This window comes from Emys orbicularis, chromosome 3 (genome assembly GCF_028017835.1).
Source record: "Emys orbicularis isolate rEmyOrb1 chromosome 3, rEmyOrb1.hap1, whole genome shotgun sequence".
In the NCBI taxonomy this organism is placed as follows: Eukaryota; Metazoa; Chordata; order Testudines; family Emydidae; genus Emys; species Emys orbicularis.
This window is the reverse complement of record NC_088685.1, coordinates 56778085-56797095: the sequence shown is the minus strand read 5'-3', so window position 1 is coordinate 56797095 and position 19011 is coordinate 56778085. Positions and strand designations below refer to the sequence as shown.

The window sequence follows — 19011 nt, the reverse complement described above, 5'->3', positions numbered from 1 at the left end:
CTACACACCACACAACAAAAACACTGACCCAGGAATCAATCCCTGCAACAAACCCCGTTGCCAACTCTGTCCGCATATCTATTCAAGGGACACCATCATTGGACCTAATTACATCAGCCACACCATCGGGGCTCATTCACCTGCACATCTACCAATGTGATATATGCCATCATGTGCTAGCAATGCCCCTCTGCCATGTACATTGGCCAAACCAGACAGTCTCTACCCAAAAGAATAAATGGACACAAATCAGACATCAAGAATTAAAACATTCAAAAACCAGTAGGAGAACACTTCAATCTCCCTGGACACTCAATAACAGACTTGAAAGTGGCAATTCTTCAACAAAAAAACTTCAAAAACAGACTCCAACAAGAAACTGCAGAACTGGAATTAATTTGCAAACTGGACACCATCAAATTAGGCCTGAATAAAGACTTGGAGTGGATGGGTCACTACAAAAACCAATTTCCCTCTGTTGATACTCACACCTTCTTGTCAACTGTTTGAAATGGGCCACCTTGATTACATTGGCCTCATTAGCACTACAAAAGTGATTTTCCCCCCTCCCGTGGTATTCACCCCTTCTTGTCAACTGTTGAGAACAGGCCACTTCCACCTTAATTGAATTGGCTAGTTAGCATTGAACCCCCAGTTGATAAGGCAACTACCATTTTTCATGTGCTGTGTATTTATACCTGCTTACTGTATTTTCCACTCCATGCATCTGATGAAGTGGGTTTTAGCCCACAAAATCTTTTGCCCAAATAAATTTGTTAGTGTCTAAGGTGCCACAAGACTCCTCGTTGTTTAGACTTCTCCTTGTTTTTGATCCCTACATTGGCTGATAAATTCATCCTTTTCTGCCTCCCTAAAGTGTTGATTTCAGGAATACCAATTAGTTACCTACTCATATGCATGTCTCTAATTCTTAGAGAGGTGTTTAACTTCAACTTACTATAAAAAAAACCCACAGAAATAACATAAAATTAGAAATGCATGAGAGTGGACACCTCCAAAAAGGTCCTTCAAACAGTACTTAGGAAGAAAAAGAAGAAAAAAAGTTAATTTTAGCTTCCATGACGGAAAGTGTCCCTGTTTGACTCAGAATGTCTCTCTCTCAGCCTGTCAGAGCTGCATTACTTCTGGGCATGAGGTTCTCCTGGATTAATGTCTCCTCCACACTTAGACATCACATATTGATGCTTTGATCCCCAAAGGTAACAATTACAAGAGGTGTTATCTTTTTCCAGAAATGTAGACCAGCTTTCCTTTAACACAATCTTGTATTTTTGATGCATTTTCAGTTTCCTTTTGCACAACATATATTGACTTTCTTTTAAAATGAAACTTTTGGGATATGGTTTCCCCTGACCCCTTCTTGGTCCCTTTTTATCCACCTGTTTAAACAATAATGTCATGGAACTTCCAAATGTTAAAACACAGAGAATCAAATCCTTTGCACATTTTCTAGTTAACCCTCCCTTTACCTAAGTAAAAATTGCCTTTAACACCTGAGAACAGGCTCAAATTGTGCTACTTCTAATAATTTATTATTTAGATTGTGGTAGGCTCCAAAAATGCTGGGCACATTCCAAACACTGAAAAAGACAGTGTCCCTGTCCCAAATTGCTAGTGCAGTCCCAGAATTACACATTAATAGAGAATTAACAGTAATCAGTAGCAAAATAGGTAGAATTTTGGCAACAGTCCTGCTATCTAAACTGTGCAGATGGACCCATATGCCCAGAGCCCTATTGAAGTAAATGAGACTGTGGGTTCACCAGCATGATTGCAGTATCACAGCCTAAAATTGAGCATGGTCACATCTCTCACAAATACCAATGATAATATACATATATTTTATAAGTAAGATGAGTGAAATCATGGCATCATTGAATTCAATGGCAAAACTCCCATTAACTATAATGTAGCTGGTTGTGTATCTACCAGTCACAATGAACATTATTTTAACTGAGTGAATTTGGTGAGAATGAAAGGCAAGAACTGATAGCACTGGCTAGATTTATAGAAAGTCCAAGTGCTATATATGCTTCATCACACATCTGTGTCAATATTTCAGATTTTTGTCACCCAATTGTCAATCCTGGGCCTCATCAGAGCAGAAACTGTTAATTATGACAAACTAGGCCATCTATTATTTATTATTTGTAATATCTAGAGGTCTCAAATGAGATTGGTACAATGGTACTAGCAACTGTATGAGAGTAAGACAGAGTCCTGCCCAAAAGAGCTTATAGTCTAAACAGACAAGACAGAGAGAGGGGAAGTGGAAGGAAATGATATGGCATACAAGCAGAGTGAGCAATCTGATAAGTTTTCAAACGTTAGATTTGGGGGGGGGGATCGGAGGAGTTAGAAAGGAACTTTTCATTTTTCTTAGGTGAACAAATACTATCTAGGGAGGTAGTTTTGTGTTTTACAAAACTCATTTTGCTAATATTTGAAGGAAGAGTCCATGCTGAAAGGCATTCATATAAATTATTCAAGTTTCAATGGGGTCTGAATAAACACTGGGTCAGATTTACTACATTATACACAAAGTGAAGTGTTTTCAGAGAGATTTCATAGAACTATATTCAACAGGGACAAGATAATCAGCTCTGCAGGCAGTTGGGACAAAAACCATGCAAATGAAGGTACAAGGGGGAATGCCACCTCTGCAGCATTTTCCAACCCTTCCCCACCCCTGCAGAAGCCCCTCCTTTGAGGCAGTATGGGGAGTGAACTCGAGAATTTTAGGGATGGAGGGCTGCAAGAAAGAAGAAAGGGACCATTATTCTCTGTAGTTTTGTTCCAGCTGCGGCCAAGGATCTCTCTGTAGATGTCCTATCAGGAATTAATGACATTTAAGAAGGCATTAATACTTACGTACTCCATAGCTGATACTACTTGGAACTTAGTCACGGGTAACAGGGCTGCTGCTGAAGCCATGCTCTCAGGAAGGTCAATGGGATCAGAGCACCAGTATGAAGGAGCCAAAGCTCCACATAACTTCTTCATGCTTCAATATTTTGGAAGGTTCTGTCCCCATGGATTTTGAAGCCTCATCACCTACTCACTCCAAGTAATTCTTGTTCCTTCCTTCTCCACATGGCGAACCTCCTCGCGTATCTAGCCCCTGTTCTCATGTCCTACAGAATGATTCAGCCTCAGTTACAACCTAAGAGCATGCTCTGGTCACTGTTTCACCCTGCAGTAAAAAAGGGCAGTGAATCCAAGGAATCTTCCCATGGAAGAGGAAAATCACTATGTCCATGATGATACCAAAGAGGAAAACATAGTATGAAAACCCAAACCATATGCCCCAGAGAAAGCAGCATTAGCCATCTCAATTTAGGTTACTATTGCTTCAACGTGTAGGGAAATAATTCAGGGTGGAGCTAGATCAAGACAAGATCTGGAAACAAGAAACATAGAAAACTAACCAGGAGAGCTCTGTCCTTGAAAAGGGAAGGATAACAGTCATTGGATCTAGTGGTATGTTTTCTTCTAAGTATCCCGAGGCCATAATTTCAATAACTTGTCAGTGGAAAAAAATCCCTTATGTGGTTTTCAACATACAGTGTCAAAAACAACAAGGGCTAACTCCTGCTTACCATGTCTCAAAGTGAAAAGAGTATTTGCTGTTCCACCAACAGCAACTCCCATGCAAATTTCAGGTGGGAATTCTATACTGTGTGTAAGCTGTGCCATTTCCAGCAGCTACTCTCTCTCTCTCAATCCTCGCCCTGCAATGCCCACTCTATAATCACTGAGCCTCAACTCCACAAATCATGCATGAGGGTTGCTTTCACAGTGACAGCTGGCAGGAGGGAACATGCCACAGAGGCCTAGTCCAACTTTTCCACAGAAGACTGGCCCTGGGGGGAGGGCCTGTGGAAACCACAGGTAACTAAGAAGCTAAGACAGAGGCAGTCCTGAAAGGAAGCCCTATAAACAGCCAAGAATTCAATAGAAGGTTAATGATGTGTTATATGTTGGAGCTACAATAAAACCAAACTCTAAGGAGGGATTGAGCTTGAACACTAATTTAGAGTCTATATGCTCTTCTGAGTGTCAGTTAAGGGACTCAGTCAGCCCATAATAAATAACACTGGAGTTTCTGCAAAAGTTGCCAAGTAATTTAACTTCCTATCCTGGGAAAGGAAGACAAAACTAAAGTAATGTCTGACTTTGTTAATTCTTCAAGAGTGGATCATCTACTTGCAAATATATAGGGATGCAATCTCTTAATGGAAGCAAAGAAATGAAGGTAAAATATATTCTGCATATGTCATTCCTGTCTCAAACTCCATCTGTTTATAGAAATTAAATTTAGAGCTGGGAGTACTTCAAAAGGCCTGACCAAGAAGTAAGCCTTTTTTAAAGATCACTACACTACATTTTTTAATGCATGGGACTTAAAAGTATTTTCACCGTATTTTGCTAAAATACAACACACATACATGTGAAGACTCAGCAACATAGAATGAAAGGGAAAAAAACTGCATACTCAGATTAAATCTCAGGCAGATAGCCACTCTCAGCTCTATTGAAAATTTAACAATTTGTTTGTCTTGTTCATTATTAATACATCATCAAGAAAACCAAAGTAAATGGTATTCAGATACAGGGTGAATTTGTATTTCACCCCTTACTGCTGATCTCTCTGCTAATCAGTCAAAATCAGCAGATATTAATTATTACTTATTTGCTTCTGATAGCTCCTGTAATCTACATCCCTGAAAGGATCTAGCAGCTGATTTAGTTCAGATTTTGAAAGGATATCTACTGGTGACTGATAGGATGACAGGAGAAGTTTGACCTAACTACCACTTTAGTAATGAAGTTTCTTTCCTCAGAGAGAAATTAACTTTGAAAGCTGTATTGCTTCTCTATTTTGAGACAGTAACTCAAGTAGACATATGTTTCCAGATCTAGTCACCAGGACAAAACAGGAAAAGGAGCTATAGGAAGGAAATTATTTTTATCTTACAATATGAGTTCTTTGCCACAGAACAGAGCTGGGTGAGTTTCATGAAACTAAGGCAATAGGACAAAATATTTTGAAAGTGACAATGACATCTAGGCCAAAGTAGAAAACAAAATGCCATTTTTATTTTGATAGCTGCTTGGATTCCATCTTTTCTTCTATATGTTCTCTGGGATGTCTAATATCTACTGTAGCTTTGTTGTACATCTAAGACTGTCCTCTTAACAAGTCAAAATACTTTATATATTGCCTTTATGAAAATTTATTATCATTTGCAATGGAACTCTGACTCACAGAGACACTATTAGTCACAGATAGTAACTCATGCATACCTTGTACAGCTAATTATAACCTTCATGCAGAGCATATCTAGAGGGAAGTCTTAAAAACATTTCATACATTATACCACTACTGTGACCCAGGGACCAACTGGCAGAGGGCACAAGAGGTGCATAGAGTTTTACAGGGATCCCCTGGGTCACATATATGCATAATTATTCACTAAAGGATGGCATGTGAGCTATCTACCGAGAGCCAGTAGCCCACCGGTCATCATGATCATTGTGAAATGTATATATGGATAATGTTTAAGGAATTACATGTCTATACTGAAAATTATGTGCCTAAGCCGGGTAACCAGGAGGTGACATTGTCTCAGACAGGTTCCTTTCAGGCAGGGGGTAACAGATGCTTATCTCCCTGTCTGGTTATTGTGTGTCTCACAATGTATGCCTATTTGCATACTGAGCCAGATTCTGATTAAGAAAACTACAAGAAAGCAGTATTGGGGGGAAGGGGACAGGAATCAACCAGCAGTGAGGGCATCCTGTTTATGAATAGGAAAATAGACTCCCTGAGTCTTTCACCAAGGAGGCAAGCTGACAGTGTAATTTGTCTCACAAACAGGAGATCATAGCCAAGCTTGGCTGTAAACACCCAAAGGACATTGGGTAAAAATTGCGTTGTAAGTCAAGAAAATGTCTAGTTAAGTATGTCTAGGTTCTAGAATGCACCTTGTGATTTTATTTTATATGTAACCATTTGTTCCAATATTCTACTTGCTACTTGTCAAGTCTCAATACTTTGCTAAATAAACTTTTACTAGTGTTCACTATAAACATATCTAAGTGCTGTGTGTCAAGCAAAGCAGTGATCTGAAGTGAAACTGGTAATGTGGGCTGTGCTGCTTTCTTGAAGCACTGAATTTGTAAAAATTGTGAGTGTCCAGTGGACCAGGGGCTGGAGGGCTTGAGAGTTGGACTGTGATTATCTCTAACCGGTAGAGAGAGCAGAGTCTGTGTAGGCCTAGAGAGCAGTGTCTGTGTTGCAAATGGAGTTGGAGAGCTTACCTACAGGAGGCACAGACAAGTCTTCCTCACGCTAAGAGCAGGTGGAAGTGAAGTGACTCACAACCCTGCGTACCCCCTGGAAGCATCACAAATACATTTATGATTAACATATTCCAGATATTTCCTTCCAATGCATTTGTCAGCCTGTCATCAGTGAGTTATGTTTAAAATGCATTAATGGATATGTTAAGATAAAAACCTCTTAATAACTATGTTATTAAATAATATAGCTGCCAAGTCATCAACTGACACATCTTCCTCCAGAAATTCTTTCCTGTTTCTCACTTTGAATAACTATCTGGCTCAGAACTCACCCTTTTAATATTATACATCAATTCTATTGCTCAGACACCATTGTAGAAACACACCAATCAACTAAAATTGTGTCATTTACATTAGCAACATTTCAAGCAATAGCAAGATTTTTTTGGATCAACGAATAACATTCTGACACATAACTCAGAAGGACAAAGTACATTAGGATGCAGTCTCCTTACAATGAAGCAATATTAGCCACTGTACAAAAATACCAAACCCTGGAAAAAATCTTCCAAAAATTGTATTTTGGGCAAGGCATTGTTATGAGTTTTATTAATCTAACATATTGAGTAACTACTTTTTAGGCCACATCCTGAAATCTATACTCTGATAAACTCCTATTGGAATCCATGAGGCTTTGCTTGAGTAAAGATTGAATATAAAGATCTCAAGATTTAAGCACTAATACATGGTGATTTTACAATATCTGTATGAGTGAGGATGTAATAGTTCAGGAGTTAGCAATAATTTATTCTGGGCTATTCACCACTAAATTGTTGAAAATATTTATATTCACAAATAAAGGTGTCAGAAAGCCATATATCTTCAAAACTAATGTCAAGATTACAAACTCAGCTTGGATATGTGCTGGCTTCACATACATGCACCTAAGTGTGGCACATTATTGGGAAGTCTACAGTGGCAAAAAACAGGCACAAGCTTCCATCATCTGGGGAGCAACAAGAAAAGGCAAGCTCAGCCCAAAGAATGGGCTTCACTGGCCAGGGACTGTCTATGACTACAGCAGCAAGGTAATTAAATGACTCAGCTCATCTCTAATGACAGAAAATTCTTGTGTGACTTGGAAATGGAGATTAAAATGAGTAGGTACTTGTATGCTAATTTTCTAATGATGGTCATTTTTATTCCCAACTTATTTACAAACCTCTGAAAACAGATGTTAACAATGGAATCAGCACTCTCATGAGCCTACAAGGAAGAATTTGTCATCTATTGATGATGATTCTGCTTCTCATACTTTTCTTAACGTTTATATACGTATATGGCTCCATCACAGTAGGATCTGAGCACCTCCCATGCGTTTATGGAGGTATTCTCAGAATTTATTTTTTAGGTAATTTATCATTATCTAATCTTACTGATGGGAAACCAAGGCATAGAGAGAATAAGCCATTTGTCAAAGGCCACAAAGAAATTGTGGCAGAACCAAGAATTCTGTGACAGAGTGGGAATAACAGCCAGATCTCCTGAGTCTCACTCCACTGCCTTTACCACAAAATAATTCTTTCACCAACAGCCATTTTAAAATTCCATGAGTAAATCAAATTTCTGTTACTAGGACAATGAAGATGACTTTTTAAAAAATATTTTAAACCGGATACAGTTCCTACTATTGCTGTACAAAACACTAGAAAATAGCATATGCAGAATAATTCTGCATGGGTGGGAGGGTGACTAATTACCCTTCACTAGTTTTTTGTTCCCCATTTCTAACAGATATGGTCCTAGAAATTATATCACACTGGTTTCACAAATTTTAAAAAGTAAAAATATAATGTAAAATAGAATTGTAAAAACTGTTACTAGGGCAATTTTGTTCCCCTAGAATTAGATCAGACTTGTTTTATGATTCCAAAAGTAAAGACAGAATGTAATATATTGAGTCTTGTAATTAATGTACATTTGATTGATTTGGGGATCTTACTAATCAAGTATAAATTAAAATCTAAATTAATGAAACAATAGTACTTAGAGAAAGGTTGTTTTTCTATTATGTTTTGATAATCCTTTAATTTCTTTTTTAGAAAATGTAGGTTTCTGATGTTTATTCAGACAGCTAAATATTTAAAGAGATCCTCTGTTACTATCTTTTTAACTCTTCTGAAGATAATTTGGATTTGTAATCTACCTCCCATATTCATAAAGTGTTTTGGATTCTTTGACTGAACAATGAAGTAAATGCAGCTTCTCAGCTGGTATAAAATGAGCGTAAGCTCTCTTGAATCAATGGAGCTATACCAATTTATGCCATCTCGTCTGACCCTGCCCATACTATTAACGTGTGACCTAACATAACTAATAAGGATTATTACTGAGTGTTTAAGCATCCTTGGCTGTTAGATTGTCTTTTTAACATTCTCAGTCCATTCTGAGGGATTCACTACTCAAAAAATGACATAAGAATTTCTATTTGGGTAACCACAGACAACTAGCAAAGAGGATGCAAGTTTGACAGTATGGTACCTGTCTAGTTGTACACTTTTATATAAATATTTGGTATGAGTCAAGTCCTGACGAGGGATTTAAGCAGATTACCTCATAGCCCTGAGGAAAGAGTTATATGTGTAAGCATGACTCAACTGGCAGTTGTCCTATTATAGATTGACAAGGGATTGGATTGTTTCCTTCTTTCTCCCAACCTATGGAATTTCCTCCCAAAAAGTTTCACGAGTGAAATTGCAGGAGTGGACAGTATTCACACCTTATCCAGTGACAAATCTGAGATCTCATGACCTTTCAAGGCTTGAAATAGGGGTTTTAGGTCATTGGGAAAAGGACAAGTCACAGCTTCCCAATGGGAAACACAGTACTTGCTTCCAGTCCTGAAAATTCTGAGATATTAATTAATTCTGAGACCTTAAAACTATGAAATATTCTAGGTATAGAAAATTTTAGGTTATCCATAAAGGTTTTTATGGCTCTCTCTGAGCCCTATACGGTTGCCTTCATGGTAACTGATGCATCTGGCACATTACAGAAGAAAAAGATAAATAAAGTTGTCCCAGTTACAGTTTTTAAAACTCTATTTGTAAAATAGTCTCTCTGTAACATAAGTGTCATAAACAGAATACATGATGGCATGGGCGAGGTATAAATGTTTTTGTCACCGTGAGTCTGGGTGATTCAACCATCCCAAATTCATGCTAATAAAACAGTTATACCACCCCACATCAGTATGCATTTACACCCACACTTATCAACAGAGTTACACCAGGTTTTGAGCTTTGCTGTTGTATTTCAGAAATAAATGACAATATGCAGTAATGATAACCCAGTTCCCTGGGTAAAACAAATCTTAACTTTCACCTCCTAAATCATCGGAATGAGAGCTCCCATTTTACTGAGAGAGAACTCTGGACAGTGTTGAAATAGAACCAAACCTTTTGTCGCTCTCATCAATAGCTTTGCTACACTTAAAACTAAATTCTTTTTAAAAATTAAAAGTTATGGATAAGGGCCAGCTTGTCTCCCTTGTGGGCCATAAAACAAAATTCAAATGTAGAGCAAGTCAGTGGAGACACAAAACTAACCAAATGAAATAGAGAAAAAAGTTTTGTTCCCAGCTAAACAGAAAAATCTGTCTTTAAAAACTTAATGGATATTGCCATCAACAAAGTTAGTTCAGTTTAATTGATTTTTACATATCTAAAAGGGACAGAAGTTATATATGAAGTGGTCTTGGGAAACATCATGGAGCTGAACACAGAGATCAGTCTGAATGATGAATTTTGTAAAGACAAATTATCTTTATTCAGATTTATGACATTCACTCATTCCATCTATTTTCTCCTCATTATAAACATAAAGAATCCAGTTTAAAAACACAGGGCAGGTTTAGGTGTTAATCATATGGTCTTGGCAGGGGTCTCATACTACGTTATCTTTTATGTAATAGTTAAACCCTTTTTGTTCAGAACCAATGCTCTTTCTTCAGTTCCAATATTGTTAAGTGCCCTTTCCCCTCCAATCCTTGTCTTGAAGAGCAGTTAGTTGTTGGACAGTACTTTTATGGTGGATATGAGGAAACGTACTTAACATTTTAGTTGCAATAGGTCTCAAGGTTATTTCAACTGTAATTGTAAAGACAACTAAAATATTAAATGATGCATGGTTAAACCTAATAAAAACAATAAACATTATTAATGCCATTGGTCTGGAATACGGCCAGCCCTAAAGTGACTAAGTGGGGAGGGAGAAAGGGGCCTCTTACCTTTCTGAAGCCTCTGCAAAGGCAATACAGAATCACTGTCCTTGCACTTGAGACAGCACAAGGACTACTACCAAGTTATATACTCAAGAGCAACTCAGTTACAAGGTGACTGGGAGTGACAAAGAATAGGTGGAACCATGCCTCTCCTCTGCCCTTGTGCTGTCAGCAGAGCAGGCCTACCATACTGGAGAGGAGTTTGCTGCATCCCTTCCCCTTAAAAAGATCTCACAAATTTCTCTCCCCAAAATGCAGTGAGGGAGCTCCGGGAGGCATTATGCCTCCCAGACCAGAATGCCATGTTGTGCTCCAACTGGAGTAGTACAGCTCTGTGCAATTTCAAATACAGGGCTGTGGCAAAAACCCAGCCTACAGCGATCTGTATAAGTCTGAAAAGGAAACAGCACAATTCTATTATGGATACAATTTTCCAAATCTTGTAAGTGACTTTGGCACGTAAGTCCATTTTCAAAAGCACTTGAGTCATTTAGGAGCCTGCACGCCACTGAAAGCCAGTGTGTCTTCGGCACTTGAAATTTTATCTGATATGAATGTTATTTGCATCTTAAATATTTATCTCTATCAGGGGACCCATATGTTCTAGATTTTGAATTAAATATTGATTCTATGAAGTTGGTGCTGTTTAACATTTTATAAATCAAAATAAACCAATGTTCTTAGCTGCATCTTTATTTTTGAGATGTAGAAACTAAAACAGGAACCTCGTTTTTCATGTAAGAATGAGACATCCCCCGACAGAGCACTAGCAGCAGCACTCTGATCACTGACACTGATGCTGCTGCAGCAGCATGAAGGATGCTGTAGGCTCAGCTCTGGGCCATTACATGCTTTCTGTTGGGGGATTACGAGCACCTGTGTGGTAATTACTGGGTTAATGATGTAATTGGGAGGATATAAGTAGAACGAAAAGGAAGCAAGAGGGAAGCTCAGAAGGCCCGTGTTGAGGCAGGAGGCTAACTGGAAAGCTCCTGCTACAAGACACCTGTGTTATGTGTTGTGTGTAAAACAGCAGAAGAATAAAAGGTACACATGGTAAAAGGGAAATAGCCTAGACATTTTTGTGACCATGAAGTGACAGAAACAGGCTAGACAGTGTAGCTGATCAAGTGCCCTCTGATACAACCCATTGTGCTTTACCAGATGTAGCATGTGCCCAATTTTGCTAGGTGCCAGGTACCCTCCACTCCCACTGAAGTCAGTGATAGTGGAGGGTATTCAGCAGCTCTCAAGAGGCATTCAGACCCTTACGACAGTGAGCCCTAAGGGGTCAATCCAGCTAGTACAGAAATAAATTGAAAGATTGTGATTGCCTTGAATGGGAGTTAGGTCAGGCACAAAGTAAACCTCGTTAAGAAAATTTAAATTAATTAAACTTTGAAAAGCTCTGGATAGGATGACAGCATTTCACTTCTCCCATCTCAACTTGTCTTCCTTTAAAAAATGAATTAAGTTAAATACTGTAGTTCTTAATTATTCTTTGTGGGTCCTTTTATCAGTGTCAATATCAATACTCTCAGTGTATGTTAATTTAAGTACATCTAACACCACAATGCTAAAGACACAGTACTGCATGTGGTACTGTATATGAGAAACATGTTTTGAAGCTTTGGAGCAACTATAACGTAATAGCTTAGAGAAAAATCAAATATTAGCATCTGGATTTGCTCAGTCAGGAAGCAGATTTTGTGTGTGTTTATTAGTGCCTCCAAAGTTACTTTTATTGGAATTAGATGAGGGTGTTTAATTAGAAGTCCTAGCAAAGGGCTATAAGTACTACAAAGTGAAGAAAATTCTTTTCTTTACTCATGGCAGAACTGTGTGTGAAACACAAACTAATTGAACCTGAGCAGGCACTTATATATTTACTGGGAAGGATGCTAAGGTAACAACGGTGAAAGCAAAGCCCAGAAAATTTTACTGATACCTAAATTAACACAGACATCTCCAAAATTTAACAAAACAGGATAGTCCAGTGTTTGTAAAATGATTATTAGACAAGAGTTATTAATTGTGTCAGTTTTTATAACCTCAACAGCATGAGGTATCTGTATTATAATTAGGAATTTTTATATAGTCTATTGTCATTGGTTGAAATACCCCCATGATTTTGATGCTAGAGTCCTCAAAGACTATGATGTAGTCTTAGAACCAGAGGTTGCAGACATTGAAAATATCTGCTGAACACAATTCACAGGATGCTGTTTAACCTCAGTTAATCTGCAGAAGTAAAAAATCTGTTATACACATAACTAGAAATTATTTTTTAACAAAATCAGGAAGATCAAGTGTGAATCTTTGATTTTTTTCATCACATAAGCTTTTATCATATCTTAACAATATTTATGCAGTTAGGTGTTGCAACTGATCAAATGGTAGAAAGATTAAAGTAATAAAAAGAACACTTGTAGGCCACAATTAATAAAAATATAAAAGCAAAAGAAAAGCAAACAGACACAAGATGTTATAAACAAATTTAATCAAAAGTTTAAACAAACATGAGAATCTGTCAAAAACAAAATTAGAATACCTCTTGAGAGCACACATTCTTAAAGACTGCATAACAAAATAATCATTTTAGTTATTAGAGATGGTTCTTTTATATTATCTGGTAAATGAACACAATTATCTTTCCAAAAAATAAATGAAAATTGGTGTTGGCAAGATACACTTTTTAATGAAACACAACTATATGCCCCTTAGGAAAAATATTTTGTTAATTCAAACCATTTTAAAGATGAGGGAAGCTTTCAAATGAGAGATCAGTATACAATACAAATGAAATGTTTGCACATTACATCTAGTATTTAAATTGAAATATAATTGAAGCACCACTCAACAGTGCACTTGTCAGAAAATTCATCAGTAAGAAATCTCATTAAGTTTGGTAAACAGTATTAGGTATATTATACTTTGGTGTATTTTGCATTTACATCTTTTTATTAAAACACTGGGTATAAAAACATGAGTACATGTGGAAAAAGACAAATGTTTCTCAGTGCATGTAACCTGCAAGCCATGCAGCAGCAGAAACCTTTCCTTATGTGAAGAAAGAAACTCCTCCTGTTTAGAAACCCCACAAAATGCCCCTTTAAGAGGATGAACCTTTTCCCTCTTCCTGACAGCTCTGTCATAGAGTTGGCAGCCAAGAAGAGGAAAGTTGCCTGTTCATATACTGTTTCCTTGAAGATGGCGATCAAAAGGGAAGAAACAAATGGGACAGGAGCCTAAAACTTAGACTAGACAACCTTGATCAAGAGCATACCTTATACCTCTCTCTTCTCCAGCTGATTACAGTCCATCAGTGTTACAACCTCTTTTTACATAAAGCTTCAACTCCTAGAAACAACTGTTTGAGAGAGAATCTCTGCTTTCATTTTAAAGTAAGTTTTGTGGGGAAATAGAGCAGGGGGGGCCTTCTTTTTAATAGCCAGAGCTGTGAATCTGAAGGCCCCAAAATAAACCCTCCAACAGAGATCTGTTATGCTGACTGCCCTTAAACAGAAAGCAGTACAGGCCAGGGCCCAGGCCAGGGCCCGAACTACACTAGACTGCACAATTCCCTGCCAAACTCGGTCAAGGGTCATGACCAGAGGGGGGGGGGGGGGGGGGGACAAGGAGGTAAAGAATAAAAAAAAGCCCCAGCAGCAGCACTAATGAAATATGTTCATGACTAATGAAATATAATAACCACTTGTGTGAAGCAATAGGTCACTTTAGCTAAATGCAATTTCTTAACTCATGCAGCTTCTCCTTTGGGTGATCTGTGACCCACTCCGTGATTCCAGCTATCTGCAAAAATAGCCAATCATAGATCCTCTTTAGGCGTCCCATGGAAACCCCCCCCCCCTAATCTTTAACCAAAAGACCCCGGAAAATAACGTGTCTTGAGAAATGTACCCAAACTAGTGCCAAGTACCACCCCTGGGGAAAACCACCAAGCGCCCCTCTACCCAAATAAACACCCAATTCTCGGAAATTAATGAGGAAGGTACCAGGGGAGAAGGAGAAGGGGGGACTGACCCCGACCCTAGTTTCTTAACTTGCGGTTTAGGGGAGGGACTGACCCCGACCCTACTTTCTTAACTCGCGGTTTGGGGGAGGAACTGACCCCAACCCTAATTTCTTAACTCATGACGTATTGTTTGTACTTTGCTTGCGGTTTAATGAAATAAAAACCCGCCTGCGAGCGGTCCTCGGGGTGTCATTCTTCGGACTGCACCCCAGTGCACTGGTATGTATGTCAATAAACTGGCCTCAGGCTTGAGTCTTTGAACTAAAATCACTGCGTGGGTGTCTTTGACCACACAGTTTCTAAACCTCATGGTTGCAGAGAGAAGCTTAAAATGTGTCCCAAATGCATCTTAAGGTCTCAAAAACCAGAAGGCAGATAAGAACCCAAGCTAATTTTTATCTCAATTTTAAGCCAAATTCATGGTTTTTGAGGCCTGACTCGTGATAGTTTAGTTGTGAGATTGGTAGAAGAACTTTCAAAAGTGTGACACAGAAGAACTTGAGAAAAAAGGAAAGAACCTCAAATCACTGTCAGGACTGGGTACAATCTGGAGTCTAATGATTCACAGCATTGTCCTTAGGGGAAAGTACTGAAAACCCAAAGGAAGGCTTTAGGAACACAATAGTTCTTATACCAGATCAAACCAGTCTATTCTAGTATCCTGTCTGACAATAAACAATATTAGATGCTTCAGAAGAAAGTGTAAGAAATCACATGGAGGCCTTAAAAAAAAGTTTCTTCTAAACCACAGCTAGCATTGAGGTTTAAACTCTGAAGCATGAGAGTTGTACATCTCGTTATAATTTAACTGTGGAAGTTCTTACTTTTTCATATAAATATCTAATCCTTACATTAAGCTGTCCAGGTTTTTCTTCTTGAGTGGCTACAGTTAATTCAGAACCCAACAAAGTATATGAATAGTTCAAATTATTCCTTCCAGTGTTCATTAGCATGCATTTGTTAGCAGATAATTTAATTTGGCATCATGCTTATTGAACTAGCTTTAAATCCCTGTGAAGTTCCTCAGATTCTTCTCTTGTTTTGAATAACCCAAATTATTGGGTCACCCATCCCTATTTAAGGTTGTATGTGGGAGTTTTTGAGATTTTATGCAAATGACTTAATGCCTTCATTTGCATGTTTGATGAAGATGCATTATATCATTTATCCCGATTACCAAAATGTAAACATCATAGCACAATCTGAAGCTTTCTGCAAGCAAGGAGACACAGAGAAATGCCCTGCAATGTAATTAATGTTAATCTTTACCTAATCTCTCATTTTGCAGTGAATAGTCCTATATTTTTAATCCAAAATCCTGCTCTATCTCCTCCTCCCTCCCACAATTGATTCCCCTTTCTTCTCTTGTAAAATCCAAAATTCTATCAATCAAATATATGATCACCCATCTGTCCATCCACATCTTGATTTTCCCTTCTTCATTCTCCCGAGTTCCATCTTCCCTCTGGAGAGTCCCCCTAACCTAACCCTTGGCCCCTTATTCCCCCATGTTGCCCCCACCTCCAGGACAGCAGTACCTATGTCCCTTGAGCTCTGGTGAAGAGACAAAGGGTCTCCTGCCTAAATGCAGGGAGCCAGAATCTTACTCCCTCTGCAGCCTGCTGTGGATGGACTCCTGCCTCCCTCTTGATCTCCCTGCTGGCCAGTTGCTTAGAAAGCGAGCTTCATCTGTGCTGCCCAGCAATGACTCAACAGCTGATGAGCAGAGATCTGCAGGGGAATGAGGCAGGGGAAAATCTCTGCAGTAGTTCTGAGCTTGTTTTGGGCATCCCAAGAAAGCTGACCTGAAAAAAAGGAGGTGCAAGTAGTTGCTCAGGAGCACAGGAAAGAGCAACCGAATTTGGGTGAATTCTGAAGAAAGGAGAAGATTTAGCAGGCAAAATTTGCAGGCAAGCATGCCATCTCATGTGCCACTCTATTTTCCTGGTCGTTCATAAACCAGTGGTTTTCAAACTTTTTTCATTTGCGGACCCCTAAAAATTTTGAATGGAGGTATGGACCCCTTTGGAAATCTTAGACATAGTCTGCAGACACCCAGGGGTCCATGGACTACCATTGATCTATGGTAATGACAACCTTTTGCAGACCTCTGAGACATAGTCTGTGGACCCCCAGGGTGCACTGCATTAAACAATATTGGTCTTAGCACAACCTTGGGTAACCCTTTGCTCACCATTTGTTCTTACTCTGTTTTCTCTTAGCTAGCTGATAAATTGAAACAGATCTTAACATTTAACCCCATTCCAGGTAAGAATCCACTGAAACATTATAGCCCTGAATTGCCTCACAAACTCAACAAAACAGAGACTTTTACTGGTTCACAGACAGACTGAAGTCAGAGAAGCAAGAGTGGGTTCATTATATCACCCAGTCCACAGGTTTGCAGATGTGCTGATGCAGTTTACCTCAAGAATACTAAAATTATGAAGTTTAAGTGGACCTATTGGATAGCTATTTAGGAGCTCATTCTTGTTGGCTTTCCCCAACCACTTGGGAACTGGGAACAGAGAATGCATCTGAAGAGCTATCCTTGGCAGAGGTAAACTAGTAGTTAAGATTAGGGGATTTACTAATTAATATTTCTTTTGCAATATAAAAAGCACAGATCCTTTTCTGATATTGTATTTAAAGATCTAACCAACTTGTATTTTTCTTATGCTCTTTAATGACTTGTTTGTTCTTACCAAGCCCAAACTGATGCCGACTTCCATTTTTGTTGAAGTGATGTCTGCGCCATTTGCAAAGAAAACATTATTTCCCAGTCCCCAATTCAGGAAGCGGAGTTCAGAGAAAGGGAGTACAGCACACACTAGCTAATTTCTGAGAGATGAGAACTTGAAACTGCCATTAAAATCAATGAGAGCGCCTCAGCACTTCTCAGGATTTGTCCCCAAATCAGGAAAGCCATTTCATCGGGATATCTCCCAGTGAAAAGATTTAAACCTAATGATATAGCAGCAACTGATTAATAGGGATGGCAATTCTATTTATTGGCGATACCTTTAGGCGATTTAGTGGTGCTGAGGTTTTCTGGTCTTGTGCTGGTTCGGTCTGTTTGCTCCTCTGAAAACAGCTTCCATAGCTGTGACTCAAGCTGGTAGAATATGAATTATTTTACCACTGCCTGTATCTGACTTAGTTTGCTCCTGCCAAGCCAGTAATTAAGTGTTGGGCCATAGGAAACTCACAGCAGCCCCCTTGGTAGGTAGTAAGCTCAAATCTTTATCAATGCATTCAGTGCCTCCTCCAAAATCCGAAAGCCTCACCACAAATCTGCAGCTCCTTGCACAGCAGCAATGGTATTAAAATGCTGTCCTCTGTTAATCAGAAATCCCTGACAAAAAGTGTTCCAATTAAACATGGCTTTCCAATTAAGTCCAAGTATTAACTACTGTATCGCTCATCTGGCAGAGAAGGAGCACAGAGTTAGAGAACCAAGTCTTGGAAATTATCCTGCTACTGCCTAGGGTAGTCTAAAGCCGATAAGGGCATAGAAGAATAGCACAAAAGAAGGTTAAAGCCTTTCACACAACACATTTTATTCCATAAAGAGGCTGCCATTAAAAAGTCAGCTTTTATCAAAAGTTATCCCATATGGTATCTGATATACCACTATCTCCTGTACTTTAATACTAAAACAAGAAAGGCTGACTTTTTAGTGGCAGCCACAGCATTATATATTAGCGGGTTTTTAAAACTTAGTTTATAAAATGTTAGGTTGTATTCTGAGGTAGTGAGAACACATTGACACCACGTGAGTTTATTTTGTGGCAAAACTGAAAATATAAAAAATACACCTTATTTTTAGTCATAGCATTTTCTGTGTTCGATGCTTTAGCAAATTAGGCCACGTGACTAGAATTCTTTCTTACCAAAAAAAAAAAAGTATCTTCTAATCTTGCATCTACAATCCTTTTATCTCTTGAAATGATTTTTTTGTGCAAAAATCTTACTGACAGTGCAACTTTTCTATTGACTCTTATGCTTTCAGAGAAAATTTAATTACATTGAAAACTCTCTGCTGCAGATGTTTTATTCAGTTTACTTTGTAATTTATAAAAATTATTAGGTATAGAAGATAAAATAGGTCACAATACACTAAAATCTTTTAAACTTTTGTTACATTTTATTTATAGATTTAACCATGACACTTCTAGATGCACAATGAAGGATGTAATTAATTAAATTTCTGATTTCCATTTTGGACTAATTAAATGCATCTCAAAAGGCACAACTGGCTCCCACTGAAGTAACCTTGTCTTCCCTCCTTTCTATGGTTCTGAAAAGAGGGCAAGCAAGTGATAGAGCAACCACCATGTAGCAACTTCCTCCTTCTGGTTCAGAA

The 19011-nt window shown here is 38.4% G+C and overlaps 1 protein-coding gene across 1 annotated transcript in view; it reads right to left on the bottom strand.

Annotated features, from left to right (window-relative positions):
* ADGRB3 (adhesion G protein-coupled receptor B3) overlaps nt 1-19011 on the bottom strand; it is a 624198-nt gene that overhangs the window by 557187 nt on the left and 48000 nt on the right. The gene's annotated exons all lie outside the window — the stretch shown is intronic.